Source organism: Ursus arctos, unplaced genomic scaffold (genome assembly GCF_023065955.2).
Source record: "Ursus arctos isolate Adak ecotype North America unplaced genomic scaffold, UrsArc2.0 scaffold_4, whole genome shotgun sequence".
Classification (NCBI taxonomy): domain Eukaryota; kingdom Metazoa; phylum Chordata; class Mammalia; order Carnivora; family Ursidae; genus Ursus; species Ursus arctos.
Window position 1 is genome coordinate 81,400,148 of NW_026623056.1, and position 7,901 is coordinate 81,408,048.

At 36.8% G+C, this 7,901-nt stretch overlaps 1 long non-coding RNA gene across 1 annotated transcript in view; it reads right to left on the bottom strand.

Annotated features, from left to right (window-relative positions):
- LOC125281509 (uncharacterized) overlaps nucleotides 1–7,213 on the bottom strand; it is a 41,135-nt gene extending 33,922 nt beyond the window's left edge. Inside the window, exon 1 of the long non-coding RNA XR_007188754.1 lies at nucleotides 6,956–7,213. This is a non-coding gene — a long non-coding RNA (uncharacterized LOC125281509). The remainder of the gene's footprint in view (nucleotides 1–6,955) is intronic.
- Between the last annotated feature and the right edge of the window lie 688 nt (nucleotides 7,214–7,901).

Sequence of the window (7,901 nt, forward strand, 5' to 3'; positions counted from 1 at the left end):
ATGTGAATCCGTATTTTGTATTATGACTTTATTGCACTTCTTAGCAGTAAACAGTGGTTTAGAAAGAAGGAATAGAAGGTAGGGATTGGTGGATCCCCTAAGTCTGAATTCTAATGACAAAGAAAGGAGTTAAGGATGGCAAGAGATGCCGGGCTACCTCAAAAAGCCTAATTAAATTGAAACAAAACAGATGAACATAGGGGAAGGGAAGGAAAAATAAAATAAGATGAAAATTGAAAGGGACACAAACCATAAGAGATGCTGAACTCTAGGAAACGAATTGAAGGTTGCTGGAGGGAAGGTGGGTAAGGAGAGGGCGGAATTGGGTGATGGGCATTAAGGAGGGCACTTGATATAATGAGCATTGGGTCTTATATGCAACCAATGAATCACTAAATTCTACCTCTGAAACTAATAAAAAAAAAAAGCCTAATTAAATTGGGAAACAATGGTACCTAGATAAAACTGATTTGACAGGTAAATATGTAGGGAAGAGGAAAATAGCCTTCTTTCATGGTGCAACTTTCATAGTAGAAGTACTTGCTTAATATTGTGAATGACTACTAATGTCATCATTGGGAAAGCAAAATGGCACAATTCTCATGGAGGATGATTTGGTACTCCTTAGCAAAATTTCACATGCATTAACTTTTTGACTCAGATATTTCCTTCTAAGCATCCATTTCAATGATGTAATGAAAAAAATTAGAAATGATATATGCACAAAGCTATTCATTGCATCATTATTTGTAAAGGTAAAATATTGGAAACAACCTACATACCTACCAATAGTAGACTGCTTGATAAACTATGCTTCATCTGTATAATCTGATAGTAGGCGCTGGAGTTATATCCAAAATTTACTAAACAAAAAAAGATCAGTGCAGAGTATTGGCATTATGCCACATTTGGGGTAAGAAATGGGGATTTACAGGGATTTATCCATATTTGCTTATAATTTTTTAAAAGAAACAGCAGAAACAAATGGAGAACATAAAAAGTTACAATAGGGACAAGGAGAATAGGACACAGAGAATAGACTATACCTCATTTTATAGTTTTGACTTTGAAATCATGCAACTGTTTTAATAAATTTTAAAAATAAAATAAAATAAAACAATCTGAAAATTGAAAACAATGTGAAAGAAATGAATCCAACTAAATGTCAGGTGGGTGGTGTAACAATTTTTTCAAGTGACTCTAACATACAGATTTTTGGCTTTGAATCCCTAGAAGTATAATATCTTAAAATGAGAAGAAATATAGAGTCCTTAAACTATATTCAACAATCTTTATGTTAGTAGCAATATTTGTTTTGTTATTTTGAAACTATTATATTCTAAGACTATAACAGGGTATCTGGGTGGCTCAGTCGGTTAAGCATCCAACTCTTGATTTCAGGTCAGGTCATAATCTCAGGGCTGTGAGATCAAGCCCCACATCAGGCTCTGCGCTGAGTATGAAGCCCGCTTAAGCTTCTCTCTCTCCCTCTCCCCCTTTTCCTCTCCACCCTCAAATCAATTTAAAAATCTTTTTTTTTTTAAGAACATAAATTTAAAAACTAAGATTTTCAGCTTAGGAAGAGGAAAAAAGCGTACAAACCAAAGAAATTAAATAAAACCCCTTAAATTTAAATTAGAGATATCAGAAAGAAATTCATTACTTATTTTTCTCTTTAAAAAATATTTCCTGGCTCTGTCTACTAAAAATATCTACATTGATAACTCAGTAGCAACGAGGACCCTTGGCATCCAGATTGTGTGCTCTTAGCACAATTTTGTATCAAAAAGAAAGAAATTCTAAGGGAAATGACATTCCAGGTCCAGAGCAGGAAATGTACAAAATGTGCCTGAGACGTCAGTCCCACAGGGATGCAATGGGAAGGAAAGGAGAGTGGAGGGGAAAGAAAAAAAGGAACAATCAAACCAAACCTCTAAATCAGGTTTTTCAGCCTTGGCACTATTGACATTTGGGGCCCAATTATTCTTTGTGTGGAGACTGTCTTGTGCTTTGCAGGGTGTTTATTTAGAAGCATTCTTGGCCCCTACTTCCTAGATGCCAGTAGCACCCCTTTCTCCAAGTTGTGATGATCCAAACTGTCTCCAGACATGACCTAAGGTCCCAGAAGAGTCTAAATCATCCCAGTTTAGAAACACTACTTTAGATCTAAACACATGTTAGAGTAAATACAGGATGCAAAGGACCAAATTAAATAAAACACACAAGGAAATAATCAACCAAATCCAAAATGGCTTGTCACCATGCTTCTTCCCATCAACAACAGATCTCTTTTGCCATCTGACTGGTTAGTGATCCAGGATCTGAACTTGAGGATCTGTTTCCTAGTGTTACTCCAGAAGCAATAGATGAGATAAAGTGTGAGTACAAGTTGTTCATTTGGGAAATATGCAACTGTATTGGTAGGAAGCTAATTTTGGTAGGTATTATCGGTAGGAAGCAGGGAAGGGATACAGAGAAGGGAAGTAAGCCAGGAAAGGGAACACTGATAAGCCACTCTCACACCAGTTCGTAGAGACACACCAACTTCCTTGTATCATTGATTATGGATGGTGCTGCCATGTTGGTTCGTTGGAGCTCCCTCCCAACTTGCTCCATGCAGGAGCTAAACATTCCCCACAGCTCCAGGAGAAAGCACTCAGGCACAGAGATTATAGACACTGGCAGTTGGCAACATGCTGGAGAGAGATATGAGAACATCTGCTACTTAAAGTAAAATGATTCTTGAAATTTGTTTTAAAATACATAAGCAAAGAAAAAGTGAGGGAAGATAAGCAATATAATATAGGCAAGTGTTGATCATTGTTGAAGCTATGATGGGTACAAGAGTTCAAGAGTGTTTGTATTCTTAGTCCCTCTAGTTTTGTGTAAGTTTGAAATTTTTCATAATAAAATTTAATAAAAATAATAGCACTACCTACTGTTATATTTTATTCATTATTACAAGAACCCGTTGACTTCTGGGAGTTCCATCTCTTCTCTTTCATTTGCCTTAAGTGTTGAGACTTCACAAATATTCATTAGCTTATTCCTCTCACCATTAATAAAGTAACAGATGAAAATTACATAATTCTACATTTTTATGCTACACATAGGATTTGAATCTGATTGAAGCAAGTACTTTTATTCTGACTCAACCTAAATATGTAACTCCTATTAAAATATTTAAGCTAAGAGAAATATAGATGAAGGGAATGTACTAAAAAAAAGAGAGAGAGGTACATTTATTTATATTTATAAGGTAGAAGAGGAAAACAACAAACATTTCAGAAAGAAATTTAGAGTATCAGGCACCAAAAGGAGAACTCTGTAGTTCATTAATGATTTTTAATATCCATAGGTTCTCTGAAAAATGGAGGCAAAATGGCATCCTGCACTATAAGAGCACTTGGACCCTTGTGTCAATGACTAGGGATCTTTTCTGAGGGGTATTTTGTATGGAGTGTGAGAAATTAAGATCAGTAGCTCACTATTCAATGGAAGATTGTACTTCCTTAACATATGTTGGCTTCTACCAATGAATGATGAACCCTCTGAGAAATTTAAAAGTTTAACAAAATTTTTTTACAATGGTTTTATTTCACAAATAAGGGAATAAAAGTTTAATTTAATGAACAGTCCTCCAGAGTCAGTTATCATAGCCCCTGAATTATAGGAACCTGCCTTGCACATTAAAATTTTCACTACCCTTAGTGAAAAATTGAGCAAGAACTTACATAGGCATAATAGTGTGACATGGTATGTTCTAACACTTAAATAAAGGGGAAAGATTTTTCATTTAACTTTCTAATATTCCCAGAAACAGTCTTCTGGATGTTATCTCTTAGTAGAAAAACTGATTAAGCAGTTTGACAACAGTTAATAGGTTATACTTTTTATATATTTGGCATGCACTGTTCAAGTCATTTATTAACTTTTGAAATACTATTCTAAGAAATACTGCAGTCTTACCCTTTTATTTGCTTTCAAGGGAATATGAAACTTCTAAAACAACTTTCCGAGTAAATGATTGAACTTCAAGGAGATATTAATATATGAACCATCACATCTGTTCAAACAGGAAGCCAAAATTTGTGAGCTCTAAATCAGTTTGTAAGGAAAAAAAAAAAAAATCTTTCTTCTTCACATTTGGTGAAGAAATACCAAATACCAAGGTGAGAAATAATTGAAAATTTTATGTATTTCCTGCAGTTTTACAATGGCTTCTAATATCTCTGCCTCCAGACTCTTTCCTCTTCCTACCCATCTTTCACTTATGCAAATATGTCTTCATAAAGCCCCACATCATTATGTTATTTGCAGGTTCAACAGCTATCACTGGTTCCCCATCAGAATTCCTCCCAGCCAGACTTCCCAAGCAAATCATCTGCTATCCCTCTTCCTTCCTGTGCACCAGGCAATCAGAATTGTCACCATTTCCATATGTGCATTGCTGATTCCTGCTCTAAAAAAATAGTTCCCACTGACCCTGCTTACTGGAAGGCCCCTTCTTTAAACTCATCTCTGCCTTTGAGATATCCCCACTCAAATCATGATTCACTTAACTATTACTTCTAAGAAAGTAACCTGACCAGCTCATCAGAATTGATTTTGCCAAGCTCTTTGGACCACTGTTAAAACAAATGTACCTCTTCTCTCTTTTTTTGTTTTTTGTTTTTTGTTTTTTGTTTTAAGTAAGCTCCATGCCCAGCATGGAGCCCAACACAGGGCTTGAACTCACAATCCTGAGATCAAGACCTTAGCCAAGATCAAGTGTTGGACACTTAACCGACTGAGCCACCCAGGCACCCCTCTTCTGTTTTTTCTTTACCTGAATTAGACTATGAGCTCCTTAAAGGAAGGATTGCAGACTTTTTGCTTAGACCCACCCAGTTGTGGGTTTGCCAAGTTCCAGCAAAAGGGGGTTATATAACAGGAAAAAAATTAAAAATGAAAAACAAACCCACCCACCCTCTCTAGCTGAACTCTCTAAAAGTAGATACCTCTGAATGATTGCAGCTTTGCTCACTGGCTGAGGCATGTGGGTGAAACTTTGGGAAAATGAGAGAATTGTGAATTAACTTACCTAACAGCAGGGAGGACAGGAGGTACAGTGAAGGAGAGCTCTCAGAGGGAAGGAAGAAAGCTGGAGCAATTATGCCTGATGAAGAAAGCAAGGATGAAGTGGAGGAGAAGGTTGCAGGGTAAGGGGTGAAAAGACAAAAACATTGGCAATGAGAAGACATCAAGTGACAATTCTAAGGGCAATGGAAGCTTGGAGAAGGACAGAATGATGACAAGAGGGATTTGGGGAATTGCAAGGTGTCCAATATAATCCCCTCCTCTTTATTCTCCATCAAATACCTTGATATTGAAATTTGTGATAATGAGACATCTTGCAAAACTTTGGCATTAGGTCAGCGCTGGTGAGAACATAGCAGATACAAGGGAGTCCAGTTGTAACTGGAAAATGATTCCTTGTGTTTCGGTTCAATCAGAATCACACTGTGTCTCCATGGGTATATCACTGGTTGGTTTGAGTACACATACTGACTCTGTTAAAACTATGTTTTAGATATTGTTTCACTCATTCCTTACTATTAATGTCATTATAAGATTCCTATATAAAATGAAACTCATCACGTTTCATCAAAGAAAAACAGCACCTTAACTACAGGAATGAATTAATATTTGCCATCCTGTTCCATCTAACATTCAGAATCCTAAGCAGTAGAATTGGGTTTGGACAGGATCTAGTTCTATTTGGGTGGGCTGTACTTTACCCTAGCAAAGGTCATTATTTTTTGACTCACTAAGGAATAAACAAATGAATAAAGCAAGCTTGTCTGTCTCGAGTAAGAATCATTACTGAGCTTAACAGAAGTGTAAGTCAGTGAGGTTTTTTCATTACTATATTAATAAATTTATGTTTTGTCTTCTAAGAAAACCCCAAGACACTGTGGGTCCCACACAGCCAACTCTTTTTAATACTTACCACTTTAATCTAAAATTGCATCTCTCCTTCTTCATAACATTTCCATTCTTTTAGGGCCAGTTACATATGAACAGCGGGATGTGGGATTTGGGGAATAGGCAAAAGACTCTAAATAAATCAATTATGTTAAATTAATTTATATGACCATCAATCTTTAATTAGTTAAATTTCAGTCAGGAAGGGAAGAATTTGACTGGGTGGAATTTTCATTTCAAAGGACCTTTAAGAGTGCTGTAAATCACTTCCTAGGTACTATTCCCTCCACAGTCGAGTTGACTCTGGACATGGCCTTGTGGGAGAGAAACCTGCAATATTCTTCATTCTCATGCATGCCCGGCTTGCAGCAGAAACTGAATTAGTCTGGTCAAAAACTTGGCTAATGAAGAATGCTGACACTCCAAATAGCACACTTTCTTCTACACTTTCGAGATTAAAAATCTTGAGACTGAGATAATAAATCCAAGATTTCACCAAACAGAGTTGAGAGTTAATATTGCACCATCCCATTTTAGCAAAGGCTTGGACATTTATATAAAGTATATACTTTCAACGTACTGCTCATTATTGTCATCTAAGAGTAAACGCTTTGAAGAAAATAGATATGAAAATGATTCCTTGAGTTGCGTGCAATCGGCAGGCCCACGGTACACCACTCGAAACAATTTGAGTGAAAAGACGTGACCACCACAGTGGCTTTACCATTTGTGACTATTTATTAGAAAACAGAAACAGAGGGGCGCCTGGGTGGCACAGCGGTTAAGCGTCTGCCTTCGGCTCAGGGCGTGATCCCGGCGTTATGGGATCGAGCCCCACATCAGGCTCCTCCGCTATGAGCCTGCTTCTTCCTCTCCCACTCCCCCTGCTTGTGTTCCCTCTCTCACTGGCTGTCTCTATCTCTGTCAAATAAATAAATAAAATCTTAAAAAAAAAAAAAAAAAGAAAACAGAAACAGAAAATCCTTACCTCCTTTAAACAGAGCAAACAGAGAAAACAGATAAACAGGCGCCTCTGAAAATGTCCAGAAGTTCGTCCTTGGTGACTCAACATTAGAGATAATTTCTGGATAAAGACAAGCTGGATTCTTAAGAACTATGAATGCAGCTAATGTACTGACACCAACCATTAACTAAAAATTGATCTTTGAAACTGAGCCAGTTTGGAAAATGCTGTTGCAGAGAACACACAGCCAAACGTGCTAGCTCGTCAAAGAAGCACCTTGTGTATGACCTGGGACTCAAGGTCACCAGGACCTACTGGAGCCCGGCAATACCCAGGCCCCACACACAGTAGCTAATGTGGACAGCCCACTGATGACATTACTAATGGATTGATGAATTCAAATCCATGTTTCAGAGGGGTCACAGTGGCGGAAGGAAAAGTACAGGGTCAGAACTGGTTGAGCAGGGGTCAAAGTCTCCCTCAGTCAGACGCTAACTAGCCACTGTTTGATCATCTCTGATGTGAAAATGTTAACGCTTAAATGAGATGATGGGAATGAACTATGTCTCACAAGTAGTTAAGCAAAATTTGTTGTTGTCAACTACTCATAATGCAGTACTCCTACAGCTAAGAGTGAGTTCTATAACCTGATGGGTAGAATTTCATTTGTGTTATGTATTTAAACCTCAAGGACAAAAAAAAAAAATTTCTTATTCAAGGTTCTAGAAAGTAAGATAAGGCATAACCTGAAGTCATCGTCTGATAAATAAATGTCCATCATATTAAACTAGATATAAATTATCCAAAGTTAAGAATTCTAAACTTTATAACCATAAAATCTGGTGAAGTTTGACCAATGAGTAAAATTTTAATAATATTCTTAGTAAATATAACAATAATATTATAATAATATAATTCAAACACCACAAAGACAAAACAAATGAAATTTTTATTTAGGTAGACTTTAATA